Here is a 17510-nt window from a genome sequence, read left to right as displayed (position 1 = left end):
TTACAGAGAACAGAGCTGTCATGAGAGAGAATCACACACAATCACACACAGAATCACTAGGTTGGAAGAGACCTTCAAGATCATGCTGGCCAACCCAGCCCTAACACCTCAACTAAACCATGGCACTGAGTGCCATATCCAGTCTTTTTTTAAACACATTGAGAAGTTTTTGTTTAACACAACTTGAAAACATAAAGATTTTTTTATTTCATTTTCAGGGGAAGAAAAATTAACATGCACATACTGTATGTTACATATCTTCTAGATATGTTCTAGATATCTTCTAAATATGTTATATATCTTCTAGATACATTATATAAGCAAAAGGATGTACATATTATATGGGGGTGCAGGAAGACACTGACTGTATAATGAAAAAAATGCCTGTCTCTTAGCCATACTCAATCAGAAATCAGAAAGTTTTTGCATTTTAAATAAGGGGGAGTGTAAAATGGTCTTAATTAATTAATTAATCATTAATTAATGCCCTTTCCATGGCACTGCTCTCCAGCATTCCCCAGTCTGTCTGTAGAGCCAGGGCTGCCCCATCCCAGGTGCAGGATCCAGCGCTTCCACTGGCTGAACTTCATATGGCTGGTGATTGCCTATCTCTCTCTCTCTAATGCCTGTAAAATATCTCAAACTTTAGATTTCCCTTTTCAGTCTCTCCAGAATTACATGAGCTAAGAAAGTTTTAAATACTTTTCTTAAATATGACAGGTTTTCCAAGATTTGGGCTCACTTTACACTGAATGTGAGGAATAATAGGAAAAAATAAATGGTTTTGACCAGTTTTCTGGAGAATCTGTCTAATTTTAATATCATTCATTGGACTGACTCACAGACTTGTATATGTTAAATAGGTATTTCTATCATTGCAATGTCAAAATCCTGACTGACATAATTTGTGAGACATTCTGTATTTATGCTCTCCAGAACTTGATATATTGTATTGTTCTTTGGATGACTGTGTGGTCCAGACTTTGGCTGGGAAAATCATTACTCTTTCAAATACTTTCTTCTTCAAATGATTTCCCAGCAGGGATAGATTTCCTATTTCTTGCCTTTTCTGAGTTTACCCAAAGGTATCTTCTGCAGTTCAAACTTCTTTCCCTTCTGCGTTGCTCTTGAAGGAGACTCAGCTTTCCTGTAATTCTGTTTAATAGAAGTTAATAATTACTTTCCTGGTAAGTCTCCAGTGCTGATAGGACTAGGTCAAATGCCAGAATACATTGCTAATGGAACAATTTTTAAATAGCTTAGAGTGGAATTCAGGTGTTAAACAAGTGCATGGTCATATGGCCCACATGTATGCCCATAAATTAAACAGCCCCAGTGAACAGCCGTGAAAGGATTCACTTTCCCATGCTGTTACTGTCTGGGTTGTGTCATGCAAGTTATTGCTGAAGAGCAGTCCTAACACTTCAGTGTTCTCACACACATCTATGCAGCCACTAACTTACTCATTTCAACCACATATTGACACTACACTTTTTTAGCCTAAAAGCAAGGATTAAACTTGCAAGTGAACTGGATGTAAACTGGAGCACATAAACATTAAACAATATACAGACATACTGAATACAGACAATTTTATTGGCTGGTAGGATGGTTATCAATTAATTAATAAATTATTTAGTGTTATTATTACCTGTGCAAGATCTACATTATTATTATTAATAAGTAACAAATGAGATTAAGTGTTATTTTTAAATCTTTTGAGCAGACAGTAAATTTACTTAATGCCCACATGATAAACGACAAGGAGCTATGAAAAATTCAGAAGTATTTCAGAGTGCACTGGAGACTACAGAAAAATTTCAGTGGTCATTGAAAAATATTATGATTGAATTTTCCGCTCATAAATCAATAATATGACAAATAAAGGAAGCAGATGTAGATGGAAATGACCCACTGTAAGAAATAATATGAAAAATAATATTCAGTATTATTTATGACAGTTCTTTTCCTGTATTAAGAAAATGTAAAAGAAAATGACATAGCTAGGAGATGATAAATAAAATGGGCAGTTCAACAATACATGGCAACCAGATTTAAATTCTGCCCCTCTCATCCCTAGTGAAGATCAGGAACTAGAACACTATTAGCTCTTCCAGTTCACACCGAGGACATTCTCATGCCTGACCCATCAAAAAAGAAGAGTCCTAAAACTCTGACTATAGTGGATTGTGAATCAGCCTCAGTTCAGCAGCAGTGGTAATGATGTGTAAAACACCATTCCATTTGTTTCCTTAGAGAAGAAAACATGCACACACAGAGACTAGAGGTTATCCAAGTCTCTTGTTACATTTCATGGTTTAGGTGGTTTGTCCTGCTAAGACAAAATTGTGATGTGCCCAAGGAGTTTTCCAGCCAAGCAAAACCATAACACAAGCATCACCACTTGCATGGGAGAACTGGTTCAGTACTCCTGTCTTTGAGGTCAGTGGATGACACAGCAGAAAAATACCCCTGGTGTTTTATGCAACAGTGTCTCAGCTAGTTCAGAAATGATTCCAGCCAAAACCACATGTTCTGCATTCTCAGCCAATGAAACATCGTAAGTGAAGCTGCGACACAACACGGCTGCCATGCAGAAATAAAGACAGACATTGCTCAAGGATATAGGATATAGAAACAAGAGCACTTGATTTTCCAAACTGGTTTCTGACAAGTAAGATCTTGAAAAAAAAACACTTAAGAAAATATTTTAATTACTAAAGGAGTCTGAGAAATAAGAACACACAAAGCATAACATTTATTCTCACATTTTGTGAAACAGTTGAAGACTGTGAGACAATTGAAGACCGGCTATCTAATGACTTTTTAATAAAACTACAGTTATAATGTGATTTAAAACATTAACTCATTAATAGAAGCTACATTTGTGAAGGAATTACCTAAAATACTTGAGGAATACTTATTATGAATTGTGACTAAGAACCTAGAAGCTGACCAACAGAACTTATTTTTGAAAACAATAGAGCAGAAAAAGTGAGATGATGCTAAATAAAATTCAAGCCTAAATAACACTAACAAACCTAAGCAAGGTTAATATCTGAGGACCTCAGTGATGGAAAGAAAAGTCCAAGGTCATGATAATTTTTCTCTAAGTGTACAGAAAGAGAAAAAATGAAGGAATAGCATGAATGATAACCATAGAGTTCTGGAAGAATGAGGGTTTGTTATTCTCATTAAGGTTTCTTTACCTTGTGTAAAAAATTCATTGACTAAGAAAACAAAGACTAGCATAAAAATCTTTCATAGTGCCTGAAGCTTGAGTTGTGAGAGACTGAACAACAACCTAAATTCCAAATATTCTTTCAACCTACCTCAAGAACTGGCTGAATAATGTAAATTATTTTCATTAGAATCACAGAAACAAAAAAAATTAATCATAGAATTGTAGAACCATAGATTAATTGTGTTAGAAGGAACCATTAAGATCATCTAGTCCAATCCCCCTGCAATGACATATTCAACTAGATATGGTTGCTCATCTTTTCCTTTCAGTCCCACTGGAGTTCTAAGCCCTGTATTTATCAATATAACTTGCAGTCTGATTGTTATAATCTCTGGTAGTATTTCACTTCTACACTTTTGAAATTTTTCAAAACTTGTTACATAGATAGGTATATGTGTATATCTTTGCATGGATGGATGGATGGATGGATGGATGGATGGATGGATAGCAAATTGCATATTTCTGTCTGGAATTTTAAGAGAGTAACAAAAGTAACCTGCACAGGGCAAGTTTTAGCTGTACTATGTAATCAGAGAGGTGTTTTCAGCCTCCCTGATACCAGCATTTAGTCCACCCTGTTGACGTCCATCCTATATGAAAGACTCCTATTCTCATTTCCTCTCTGCACTCTACAGCATAAAGAGATGAGTCTGCTTAATACCAAGAGGCTTTTGCATAGAAGAGATATGTGTGTGAAGCTTCTGCCACAAGTTGTTGCAAGAGACTTTTAGAACTGAAAATCCTGGAAATCAAGAGATACAGACCATCTCCACAATATAACAATATCTGCATATGTGATTTCATTCTAAAAACCATGAGACAAGGAGATTTAAAATAGGCTTCTGGCTATTTGGCATGTGCTGACAAGTTTTATGTGTCACTATACACACATATATAAATTTATAAATATAAACATTTATAGATTTATAAATATATAAATTTAACATATTTGTAAATGACTACTCATAATTAAACACTTTTTAGGTTCTTAACTACTAAAATTAACTCTATTGGTTAGCTATAATATTTATTAAACTAATTTTATCATTTAACAAATTAGAAATCTCTGATCCCAAATTTTTATTTATATTATGCTGAGTAATGCTGTCTAAAGGTGTGAAAAAATAAGTGAGCACCATCTAATGATAACTTCTCTTCTAAGTGTTATATTTAATCCAAAGCATAGAGAGGTCATCAGAAGTCTTTCTGTTGCATTCAATTAAATTAAAATTGAAAAGATAAAACTGAAACACACCTTAAATAAAATAAATTAAATTCAAAGCACTACTAAGTGTGTTCCTGCTTTTGCAGTATCTTAGTATAGCTAAAAATAATACATCATTCTTTACATGTGGTTCTCCAAATTTCATTCTCAGAGGCAAGTACTTATTTAATACAGGTCTTCCTTTTCATGGAAAATTTTTGGCTGCCCTTCATTGTAAACCCCAAGGAATTTGGATTCTTTTGCACTAGGAATGAAATAATTTCCTTCCTATATTCCTCCATGAGCAGTTTTAATAGCTACTTCTCAAATTTACTGTGTAGACCTGTTTGGTCTGTTAGGTTTTTATATTAATTACTGGTTATTATTTCTTACTCTCTGCGGCCTCTGCTTCAAGGGTGATGAATCTCAGTTAAGATTCTATTCTAGCACATATCATCTCCTTTTCAGTTGCTCATAAGCAAAGTGTATTTGGGTGGTCTATGGCTGACAAGGTACAGAATAATAAATAGATACAATGTCAAGTGATTTAAATTTTCCATAATTCTCCTCATTATTGACTTCTGACAAAGATTTGTTTTTCCATTCCTTTCAGCTGAGAAAAATGTAAATTAATGGTTCAAAAAAGGGCTTTTATTATTATTTTTACCAAGATTAAATAAGTCAAAGTAAAAACATTGACATAAAAGAATTTAATTACAATTAAAATTATGAAAATATTGATTCTATTTCTTTGTATAGTGTGTTAATTATTGATTTAAATAAATTCACTTAGTTATAAAAACCAAATATTTTCATATCACATACTGAACAAACATGAGATGAACCTCTTTTAGCTTTAAGCACTTTAATTGCATTATGAATAATTCATATACTTTACAGGGATAAATTTCTTTTATTTGGCATTACATCAATAATCTCTCATCTCTGAATCTCTCTGTTTCATTCCTAAGTGTCCCTAACACAAAACTCACTGTTGATAAAGCTAGCAATAACTAACTAGCTATGAAATATAACTGGCAACCAAGCAAGGAACAAGTCACAGGACCACAGAATGGGTCAGGTTGGAAGGGCCCACCATGGGTCACCTGTCCAACACCCCTGCCCAAACAGGGCCATCCTAGACCATATAGCACAGGCATGCAATCTGAAAAATGAGATAACTGCAGTGAGGGAGACCCCACAGCCTCTCTGGGCAGTCTGTCCCAGTGCTCAGTCACTGCATATTAAAAAAGTTCTTCCCCATGTTCAGAGGAATTTCCTGTGCATCAGTTTCTGCCCCTTGCCTCTTGTCCTATTGCTCAGCACCACCGAGCAGAGCCTGGTCCCTCCTCTGGCCCCTCCCTGCAGGCACTGACAGACGCTGCTGAGGTCCCCTCTCAGCTGTCTCCTCCCCAGGCTGAACAGCCCCAGCTCCCTCAGCCTTTTCTCAAAACAGAGATACTCCAGTCCCTTGATCATCTCTGTAACCCTCTACTGGACCTGCTCCAGGAGTTCCATGTCTCTGTTGTGCTGAGGAGCCCAGAACTGGACACAGCACTCCAGATGCAATCTCACTGCAATCTCAATAGGGCTAAATGTGTGTGTATATATATATATATATATATACATACACACATATATACATACACACATATATATACACATGACACATACATATATATACACATATACATATATACATGTATACATATATACATGTATACATGTATATATATATACATATATACTCACACACCCACATTTCCCAAAAATCCCCCAAAAAGAATTCATATCATTTGGATTCATATCTTTATTGCTGTTTATCGAGATAGATTGACCTCATCATTCTGTACTTGCAACCTCAACTTTGGCTTTCAGTATCATTAGTTAAACATTCTGAAGTTTAATTTTTGGAAGTCTAGAGTATTAAAATCCAGCAAAGCACTGACACATATAAATAGGTTTGATCTTCCCATTAGGCCCGTTATGACCTATTGTGATATATGACACAAAAGAAGTTTAGTTAAAGTTTCATTCTTCCAGCTGAGCATGCACTAATGAATTGTTTCCACTCAACTGTGGATCAAACTTTAGGATGGAACCTGTAGGCAAATTATCTGCTTTAAAAGTGCATTAATGATATGGAAATGGACTCCAGCTTGGGTGGTGGCTTTTGATCATTCCTATTTGTTTACCATTTATGGTAACATGCTATGTGGAATCCTCCTAATAAGATACTAACATTCCTCTTTCACCTGGCATGATCAGACTGTCTCTACTTGAAACATGTGGATTTCCCAATAGGATCTCTTCCAAGCAGAGACTGGGATTACATGGAGGAATGGTAAAGGCTATGAAATTGTCAAAAAGGGAGAACAAAGTTTTAGAGAGTTCCTCTTCAGAGATGTGTTTGTCCACAGACAGTACACATAATGCCATAGCTTTGACTGAGGCATGGCCGAGGCTTTGGACCTTGGTCTGTCTGGAACCAAGCAGGGATAAATCTGACATTTAGATACATGCTGATACAGTCATGAGGATTCCAAAATATCTCTTAATGTGAAAATAACAGCAGAAATAGTTGTTCTCTTTCTTTCCGTACTGATACAGAAAGAGGCTGCAGTTCTATTCACCCTGTTTGAGGTCAGTTCACCAATCAAGAAGGAATGTGGGATGTTTTTTAAGATTAAGATGCCAGTGCTCCTCAGATATCAACCCCAGTCTCCAGGGTATGCAGTCTTCATTGTTTGTTTTCTGCTCAAGGGAGAGAGCACACAGCCACTCCACTGCAGCAATGGAATGAAGGCCACAGCAAGCTGCAGAATCAGGTAAAGACCTACCTGGTTACAACATTCCAAAGTTATTTGGGAAGGTAAGAGGAAATCACCTGCTCACATGAAAGAATTGTACTGGTAAAACTTTGGGAGTATATCACCAAATTAGGATCGATCTGAAACTGGAAGTACTACGTCCTTCATGCACTTGTAAAGAGAATGGTCAATGAAAAGCTGTCTGCCACTTATATAAAAGTACCTGCCTGTTTTTCCATGACTACACATGGAAAAGCTCTGGGAATAAAGGCTTTTTACAGGAATTTTTTACCTAGTCTTGAACAACATATCATCACTATCACCTATGTTAAAATTCACATTTCATTAGCAATGCAGCAAATTTTAGAACTCAGTCTTCTTAACATATCACATCAGAATCAGTTTGCTCCTCGTATGCACCCTAACCTAGTTCCAAGAACATATGCAAATGTTTAGTATTAAAAGGGTTTTATGGTGCCACAGCTAAGCATTCATAGAGGTGATCAAACATTATAGGACATAAGTATGAAAATAGTAAATTAAGCCATACCTAGTTCGTGTAAATTTTCCATCTCAGGGAAGGAGGCAAATCTGCACCAAGACTGTAATAATTTATCTTCCTGTTGTGAGTTCCAGTCTTCAGAACCTAAAGGAAAGACTCAGGTAATTAAGAAAGGAACAGAAAAAGCAAGCAAGCAAGCAAACAAACAAAAACAAACAAAAAAAAAATGGAAAAGTTAAAATGCAGAGCTTTTTGAATAAGGGAGACATATAGGTTTTAATAAATGCTTCATTTATATGGATTTGAGTTTATAATCTCAGAACAGAGTTTGGGAGACTAGTCCAGAGACTCTTAAATTCCCCCATCTCATTCAGAAAAGCCATGTGGTAAATTCCTTATTACAGAATCACAGAATATCCAAAACTGGAAGGGACCTATAAGGAACATTAAGTCTATGGGGATCAAACCCACAACTTGGAGCATTATTAGAACAATGCTAATGACAACTGAGCTAATGCTGGCATCTCTAGGCAGGATGATTTATCATCTAACCTTCTTCAACCATCCTGTTCAAGAATCATATTCAACGTTTATGGGAAAAGTCTTCAATGGAGACAATTGGGGAAAAGATGACTCCCACATCTCTTATCAGTCACCATGATTCAGGCTGCTTAACTTAAACACTGAAAGTCTCTTGATCAAGAAAAGAAAAATTTTACTTCTTTGGATTATCTACAAATCTCTTACAGATTAATCCCTCATAATGGGTGACAGAGGATCTGGTATCTCTGGTTTCAGACCACTTTTGATAGATTTCTAAGTACCTGAGATAGAACTTGATCCAGGAATTGATCTATTCTTCATTACAAGAAACACTCCTATCTTCCATTTACCCATGTCCATCATGGACATATTCAGTAAATTTTCCCTACCAGCTTTCACCCAAGAATTTTTGTACAGGATTACTTATCTTTTCCCCTCCACTTCTTTTCCTTTATTTTGTTAGCTATTGAGCAGAATGCCCAGTACATGCTCTATCGTCATTTTACTTGTGGCTAAGGGCTCATTGTTTTCCACTCAGACACGGAATTGTTTTACGAAAACAGTTTGGATTTTCAGTCTCTTCCAGTCTACTTTACTGTTAAAATTTCCCTTACTCACTGTCTTCATGTGGTTTCCTTCCTATAGGAATGACTCTTGCCGGGTCTCAGGAGAGCGCAGTTGTGCCGCAGCACCTTTCTCAGCTTGCGTCACTAGAACATCATAGTCTGGAACCGGTTTTCCATCTTGCGGTTCACCCATTTTATTTCCCCTGCCCGCCCTGAACTCTCAAGAAGGAGAATTTTTTTTTTTCCCTTTCTTAACTGTGGGGCTTAAGGGATCACAATGTTGCAGTGATTTGTGGCTTGGCTTTCACTCTCTATTTCTCTCGTCTTACAATGCTCTCCCACCAGCTCAAACTTCTAAGGTAGTTCTCTCAAGTCATAGAGCCAAGAAAAAAAAAATTCTTTCTACTTCTTTCTGTTCTCATTTAAAGCTATTGCAAGTGAAGTGTCATGGTACCATCTGGCAGTTAGGGAGATGCCACTGTATTCTAATTACCTTTGTCATCTGTATGCATACACAAAAAAAATTGAAGGGAGATGGATGTCCCTTTCTTCCTTGGTTCAGCTTTTGCGCTGAGGCTGCTAATGCATGAAGCTTTAGTTAGGAACATTTGTTCTACCCTCTGAACTCGGACTTTTGTCAACTGCATCATCTGTACAGGAAATTCTCCATGAAAGAAGATACTAGGGAGGTAAATTTAAAGAAGGAACTGTTTTTAAGTGTATTCATCTTTACATACCATTGTTATTATACTTGGATTACAGTTTTGCATTTCAGCATTTTAACAAAAGCCTATTTAAAGACATTCACCAACTACTAAGGCAGAGGCAATCACTATGCAAGGGATAGTGATTACCCACCTACCCTGGATTTGGAATACATATGCCTTATTAAAGAATGCTTTCCATAAGATAATGAAGACAGTGAAAATTTCATGCATGTCTTTTACTTAACAAAGGATCTATTTAAATTTTAAAATGTAGTGATACCCCTTTAATAGAAAACTAAGGGTGATGCTTCTGAAAAGACACCTAGGTCACAAATCCTGGAGATGATTCTGCTGAGACTGATTCTGCATCAGTTGTTTTGACAGATTTTCAGTCTAATTAAAAATGTTTATGTGGAAACAGCATTAGGTGAACATCAAGCCTGTGGAAGGCAAAAGGAAACACTAATTTCTGTAATACAAAGCATATGTAAAACAGTTTTCAATCTAATGATAAATAACTAACCATGGAATTGCTTTTATGCAGCTTGAAAGTCTGAATAGACCCGCATACATGAGTAAAATTTTCTAGCTTCCTGATTTAATTTTACTTTCCTCAACAAATAACATAGTTTAATGTGCCAACACAGACACTACTTTAGGGTGACAGATTGAAACACTGAGTTTGTTGCTTTTAAATATTAAAAGATGTGTGTTGTACGGTGGATTAGACCCCTATTTTTACAGCACAAAAGTTCTCCACATTTATCTGAAGCACACCATCTACTCAGATGCACAATAAGGAATTTAAATTAAGGCCTTTAGCATGCCACCCTCAAAGTGGACTCTCAAGTAGGCTTTACCATTGGAAGCACATGCACTCATATAGTTCATTTACAGCAATAAATACCTTTCAGCCAGTCACGTTTCTCCCTTGGCTTCAATGAAGGCTGGATCACATCCTTAAAGATAATCAGTTACAGAAACTGTAGTCTATAATCTTGAATAAAAGCAATAAGAAAGAGTGCAGCGGATGCAGCTACTCGGCCAGTCAGAAAGACTGTGTTCCTTCACAAGGAGGGAAAACACATGCACAATTCCTTGATGAATTGTGGGACATTGTTGACATTTCTCACAGGAACAAAATGCAGAGGGCACAGTGACTGCTACACCAAAAGAAAATATGAAAATAGTGATTATCTCACCATTATAGCTTGTAGGTTTTGGCTTCTAATGCTTGTAGTCCTTCAAATGCTTTCTAAGCACTTTACTCCATTTTGTCTCTAAGGCACCAAAAGGTACCTAGAAAAGGCTGACAGTTTTTTTCAGTCCAAAATTTTTTTTGTTCCTGAATTCAGCTAAGCTGTGAATTATAACACATTTAAGAACAAAGAAGACAGCTACCCATTGCAAATGAATCTGCATAAAGATCAATGTTTTTCATGTTACAAATTGTATTTCTTGTTTATAATCAAGTTTGTCAAGCTCAGAGGAAGATACACATTCCTACAGGTTACAAAAATTTTCCAGGGACTTATGTAGTGAAACACTCTTTTCAGCAAATTGTACTGGGTTCACAAAAAAGTTACAGAACCAATGATTTTCTGTTGTGGCATTTCTGTTTTTAAAAGGCAGGCTAAATCTGGGATTTTGTGTTACAATCTGAACTTTCTCATACTTGCAATAGGTGCTGATGTTGGCACATGGGAATAAAAAGCCTTTTCTTCCAGTACCAAAGATCTTTTATACCTTTGGCATGCACCTTTCCACCACCATTCAACTTATTTAAGAAATGGCAATTTGATATTGCCAGCTATGAAGTAAAGAATATTTCACGGAAATAGTTTCCTAACAATTTGTCAAAATGTAGACCTGAACTGAAATTGATAATGGGAGGGCCTTACTCATTACCCAGAAATCTTTCCCACTGCCATGTAGTACCACTCTCACTATATTCCACTTCCTTAAGTATTATCACTGGTTTATATCAGACTAAAATGTCTATGAATTTATTGTACCTGTTTGCTGCTTAGAGAAATATTTTTTGACTTGGTACAGACTAATTACAGCTTTGAATTTTAGTTACTCTTAAAAGGCTCTACATGTATGACTGCAGAGCAGCACTAGAACAGGCAACTAAAGATGTGGAATTCTACATCCTTGCAGGTTTTTCAGACTTGGCTAGACCAAGTCTTTGCTGACCTAATGCTGATAGTCTTCCTTGGAGCACAAAGTGTGACTAGAAACTTAGAGAGTTTCAACCACATTTTCATGACCTGTGATCTGAAGTACTGAAACAAATCCGGTGAGCAATTAATTAAGTCTCTCATGGTTGGTGTAGACAGACAATCCTGGCATTACCTCTCAAACCTACTTTATCCTTATAATGCAGATTTTCAAAATACACCATAGATAGTAAAAGGGAAGCTCCTTATAAGAGTAATACAAAACTGAGATTTACTTCAAATTACATTGTCTTTTCCTCACATTTGAAGGGCTGGAGGGCAGAAAATTGAAATAATATTTGTCTTTATGTTCTCAATAAATTGATTTTAACTGTACCACATATCTGGTTATCAGATTGGCTCTTTCTTGTGGAAGGCCACAGTAAAAGTGGGCTTTAGGAAAAAGGATACCACACATATTATTGCAAGAGGGCAGAATTTAACTGCAGTGGGGAAATGACTACCCAGCTGCATAAGGAGCACTGGGCACATGATTATGCAGGAGGCAGTCTAGCTCCAAACAGACCTCAGAACATGCTGGGAAGTAAGAGAGACACATGAAGAAGACAAAAAGAATGGGTCACTGAAAGAACTGGATGCATAAAGGCAGACCTGCTGTAAGATATGATACTTACAGAATACACCACTGTAGCAGACATCTTTTCACTCTGTAATCAAGACAGTATTAGATTATTTCTAATTTAAAATGAAAGTGAAAATTCCGGTTATGAGATAAAAGGTGAGGGTTACTGAAGAGTCCATTTCCTGAAGGAGTCTCTTTTACAGGCTGTATGGAGTCCTGTGCATCTACAGACTACAGCAATTGATTGTTTGGCAAATGCACAAGCTTTGCCCAGGTGGCAAGGTTAAAATGCATTCCCAAAAAGGCTAAAGGAATGATGTTCATTAACAAACATGAGCTTCTAAGTCTCATCCTAGAGCCCTAAGGCTTCAGCTAACAGCTTAGAGCTCAGGGCTTAGATTTTCATCTAGATCATTTTAATAACACAGGAATAACTTAAAGCACCTGAGCAGTCCCAGTGAGGTCCATGCAGGTAAGCACTTAGACATCTGCCTGGACTGACTCACACAAGAGCTAACAACCGAAACTCTGAGTAAGTATTGAAATAAGACCCTTAATAGTACTCCTTAACAGTTTTCAAAATATCACTACACCACTCCTTTCAAGAGCTTTGTTGAATAAATATCTGGCAAAGTTTATTTAAGCATTTTCTATACATGCTATTTTTTCACAGTATGCTAAGCATTGCATTTGCTTAACAAATATTACACATCTCTTCACTTATACCTTGTGGCTGCACAACTCTGAAAATATATATCCACCTCACAGTTTTTAGCCTCCACATGCACACATCCTTCTATTATAATAAACAAGTGGGCTATACCCACCATACAATTTGTTGATGTTATGTGCAGAAAATGTACATAGCACATTTTTCAGAGTCCTGTCAAAAAGATTTAGAACAGCTTTCCACAAATACTAGAATAATATTCTCGATTAATATTTCAGAACAGTGACTCTCTTATCAAAATCCACTGTTGAGAAAAAAAACCTGCCACATTACAGGAGCTGATATTGGTTTTTATCTTCTCTAAGCTTAGAATGCTTATATCATCTTTTAAAAAAATAAATCATACAAACCAGTTGAATAAGACAATACCAATTCCCAGCAGCTCCAAGTTAGTAACTGTAATGTTACTCTCTTTTTAACTAAATGGGTTTACATTGCTATACACATAAAGTGCTAAGCAGCAAAATACATATACTGAAATTCGTGGTAAAATCTGCTGTGAAGTGACATTATATGTGAAAAACATATTTTGAGTACAGAAAAAACAAAGTATTTGGAGTATCAGGAAAAAAAACAGAACCAATTGGTACTTTAACCAAAAAAAAAACCTGAAACACCTCAATAAGCCCTGATTATGTTATTAGGCCAACCTGGATGGGGCTTTGAGTAACCTGGCCTAGTGGAAGGTTCCCTGTCAGTGGCAGAGGTTTGTAACTAGATGATCTTTAAAGTTCCTTTCAATCCAAACCATTCTGTGAATCTATGATTGTAACAGTTCCTACGACTATTTTCCTGGTAATTTTAAGAAATATAGTAAAAACTGCCCATTAACAAAAAAAGACAACATTCCTGTCCAACTAAAAAACTTCTTTAGAAACAAAGAAGGTTGCAAACACTGAAATATGAATGCATTAGCAGTCTTTTGCATAGTAGAATTAATAAATTCCATTTCCTCCAGATTCCTGATTTGCTGTACATTCCACTGCAGTCCTCCCTACCTTCCATAGGTTAAAAATCAAGTATGGCTAATCAGACGGAGCTCTAATCAGTGCTCTTAGAGTTACCAGGACAGAACAGTCCTGTACATTTGGTGGTCCACCAGGAAATACTAAGTAAGTTAATCACACTTGCAGATGGACAAAGTATTCCCTTAGCCAGCTGGGTCTCTGCAGTAACACCAGCTAACACATTAATATAAGAGAAAGCCACAATTACATTGGCCTGCTGCAACTCACCGCAGAGAAAAAAAAAAAATAAAATCTGGCCAAAATTGCTAAAAGAAAATGTTTTTAAAAGACACAAAAAAATATTTTTTTAAAACTCCACCTTTTCTTAAGCAGCTAAATATAGATTGGGAGTCTTAATAAAATCCTTTCTTCTGATGTCCTTCCCACCCAAGAACCAGCATTGATGAACACCACTGTAGGACTTTTTACTGTCAGCTTAATTAATACCTCTGCAAACTCTGCTGACAGAACCCAGGATAGCCCTGAATTTATGCTGCAGGAAGAGCCTCAGTTGCTGGAGCTGTTAAGTGTTATATTTCAACTCCAGCCAGTTCTCAAAACTTCAAAGGAAAACCCAGATGTCTCTCTTTGACTTTTCAAGGATTTTACATTAAATACACAAAATAAAAACAAAACATTTCCTCTATTAAAGTCAGAAGGATGTCTTCTGTTGACTTTACTGGAACAACACCAAATTATTCTTAAAAATAAGGATAGGTATTATTCAAATAAAAAAAAAAATTAAAAAATAAAAAAAAAAAAGAAGAAAGAAAAAAAATTAACTTTTTTGCCTAATTCATCATCAGCTCTTTATTTAGGACATGTCATCTGAATTCATGATCCCACTTGTCCAGACTTTATCCCAAAATAGAAACAGAGGTATTATAAACCTCTGGGAAAAGAGATGCTTAAACAAAGAGTTCCTGTATCGATCATCTGTGGGAGTCAATGCATGTCGGTTGCAGAATCCCTTGATAGAAGCAGCATTTCACACAAGCAGAAAACCTGACCTGTGAGCTTCCTAATGCAACACTGGAAATCTCTCCTACTTAGCTCAGGAATCCACAGCCTAATATACTGATCTTAGTAATAAAGACTCCATGTAAGCTGTACTCTAGAAATGCATGTTTGCAGAACCAGACCAGAGTTTATGTATGTATTCAACTTTTCACTTGTTTAACAAGTGGGCTTGGCCTGAACAATGACCCTTTACCATATGCTGTACTATCAAGGTCACAGTGAGACAGAAGAGTTTTCCTGCTTGCTATGAAAAAAACCAGTTTTGCTCTCTAAGTAGTCTGTTGTGAATGAAATATTAAAATTCATTATTACTCACAGAAAATGAGAGTATCTAGAAGGACTGATTCACTGTGTTTTAAAAAAGTAATTTGAATATTATTCTGTGGTTAAGGACATGGTTATTAGAGTATGAAAATATTAGGTATTAGAAATTAGAATATTATTCTATGGTTATCTCTACGGGTAACTTATAATAATAATTTTATAACACTGATAGCCCTAATTATCACACTACAAGCAGTGAAATTGAATTTCCTTCTAAATTAATACAGCTTAATTTTAAATATGACAGAAGAAATTAATCTTTTAAAAAAAACTAGAGAAATTGTGGTGAATGAAAATCAAATAAGTTCACACTACCGTGACATGGAGGTTGGAAAAACCTGAAAGATTGATGATTTGAAATAAATAAATCTTGTTTGCTTTATCCAGAAAGCTGCTATTGCCAAGTGCTGTTAAATCAGTTACCCTCATTGCTGAGCTCAAATGAAATTTCACAATGGTGTAAAAAATTCAAAATTTAAACATTTTAATCTAGGCTGTATAGAAACACAGTTACTGAAATGATTCAAATTAAATTCATGTAGACATTGGTAGATTTAAGAGGAGATTCAATATATTTTTTCAGACTTCTTCAGACATCTACACCTTCTTAAGATCTGAGTTTGCTTTCAGTGTGGAAAACAACTATTGATTCTGATAAAAAAAACCATCTGTGAGGCCTCCTACACACTCCAATGTAGGTGGATGCTGGGGCTGTGTGGGTATATGTACTTATGAGCTTTGTGCCTCATTATTTGTCTTTTAATCTTTTTATTAATTAGACAAGTTTATCTCATATTTCTGGCATGTGATCAACATATTTCTACTTCCTCAAATCAAATCAGATCTACTTATACAGCTAAACTGTACACCAGACGTGGCCCACTTTAATGTCATCAGCTCACTGGTTTTCCTTGTTCCAATACAACAGAAGCAAACAGGAATGACACTGCCAAGATAAAACCTACCTACAGAATCCAGAGAGTTACTAATTATATATGTTTTTAAATATGAGTGATGCCTGATGAAGGAATGAGCTGAGAAGTTAAATTCCTCAATATGCTCACTGTCACTTGCCATGAAGAGGAAAATCACTGGAGCTCAGAAAGATCTAATGGATTTATGAGAAGTCTTCCATTCTGGAGAAATTTGCATGAAGCATGTGACAGCAAGCTTCTGTCATTTTACTCCCATTTCATTAAAATCAATTTCACATAAGCATTTTTTCTGAATATTCAGCTACAAGTCTAGCTTACATCTCAGGGACACGGGATATGAACCTGGAAGTTTCAGTCACCTGGATTTATTGGTCATCATATCATGATGAGCAGCTCAGCACCACAACAGATGCCAGCACAAATGTCAATGAGTAGACTGGAATTTTTTTTTTTTTTCCTACGGAAGGATTAATCTTCTGCTTTTTTTTTTTTGCTTTTGTTTTTTTCTGGACTGCAGGCTCATCCTCAGTCCCAAACTTTGTCATTCCACTATGGAGCAGATGGTCCCATTTGTGTAAGGAATAAATTCTGCCTCACACTTCCAAATTAGTCTACAAATATGGACATCTGGCTTAATGAGAATAAAACAAAAGAAAAAGTATTCAGTCAGACTGATGACACACGAGCATAATAGTGCAAAAGAAAATGAATAGGCCCATGGGTAGAATTGGTGTTGTGCAAGTTATAATCATCATAAACCTAGAAATGCAAGGGTATTTACATTTGCTGTCATGATGGAAACCATCATGGCAAAATACACACAGCTGAAATGGTAATTGCTCAAATATTTTTAGAATGGACATTTTTTATCATTGAAGACTTTTCCAACAACATGGATTTTGTATTTGATTTTGCTTTTGTTCCTTACATCTCAGCTTTATGACATGCTCACCTTATGCATTTGCAGGAAGATCTATCTTGAAATACATTGGTTAGAAAATGCTAACAAGCTGCGTTGACTTTGCCCAAACAGAATGAAATAGCTATTACACATGACATCATAAACCCTTTTCCACACATTCACAGACTCAAAAGAACAACTTTTCCCAAGAG

The 17510-nt window shown here is 36.0% G+C and overlaps 1 long non-coding RNA gene across 1 annotated transcript in view; it reads right to left on the bottom strand.

Moving 5' to 3' along the window:
• LOC111941514 (uncharacterized) overlaps positions 1–17510 on the bottom strand; it is an 85180-nt gene that overhangs the window by 44225 nt on the left and 23445 nt on the right. Inside the window, exon 3 of the long non-coding RNA XR_002870076.2 lies at positions 7809–7904. This is a non-coding gene — a long non-coding RNA (uncharacterized LOC111941514). The remainder of the gene's footprint in view (positions 1–7808; positions 7905–17510) is intronic.

Source organism: Cyanistes caeruleus, chromosome Z, assembly GCF_971803275.1.
Source record: "Cyanistes caeruleus chromosome Z, bCyaCae1.hap1.1, whole genome shotgun sequence".
Lineage (NCBI taxonomy): Eukaryota > Metazoa > Chordata > Aves > Passeriformes > Paridae > Cyanistes > Cyanistes caeruleus.
Note: the sequence above shows the minus strand (reverse complement) of the source record. Positions and strands in the feature narration are given on the sequence as shown.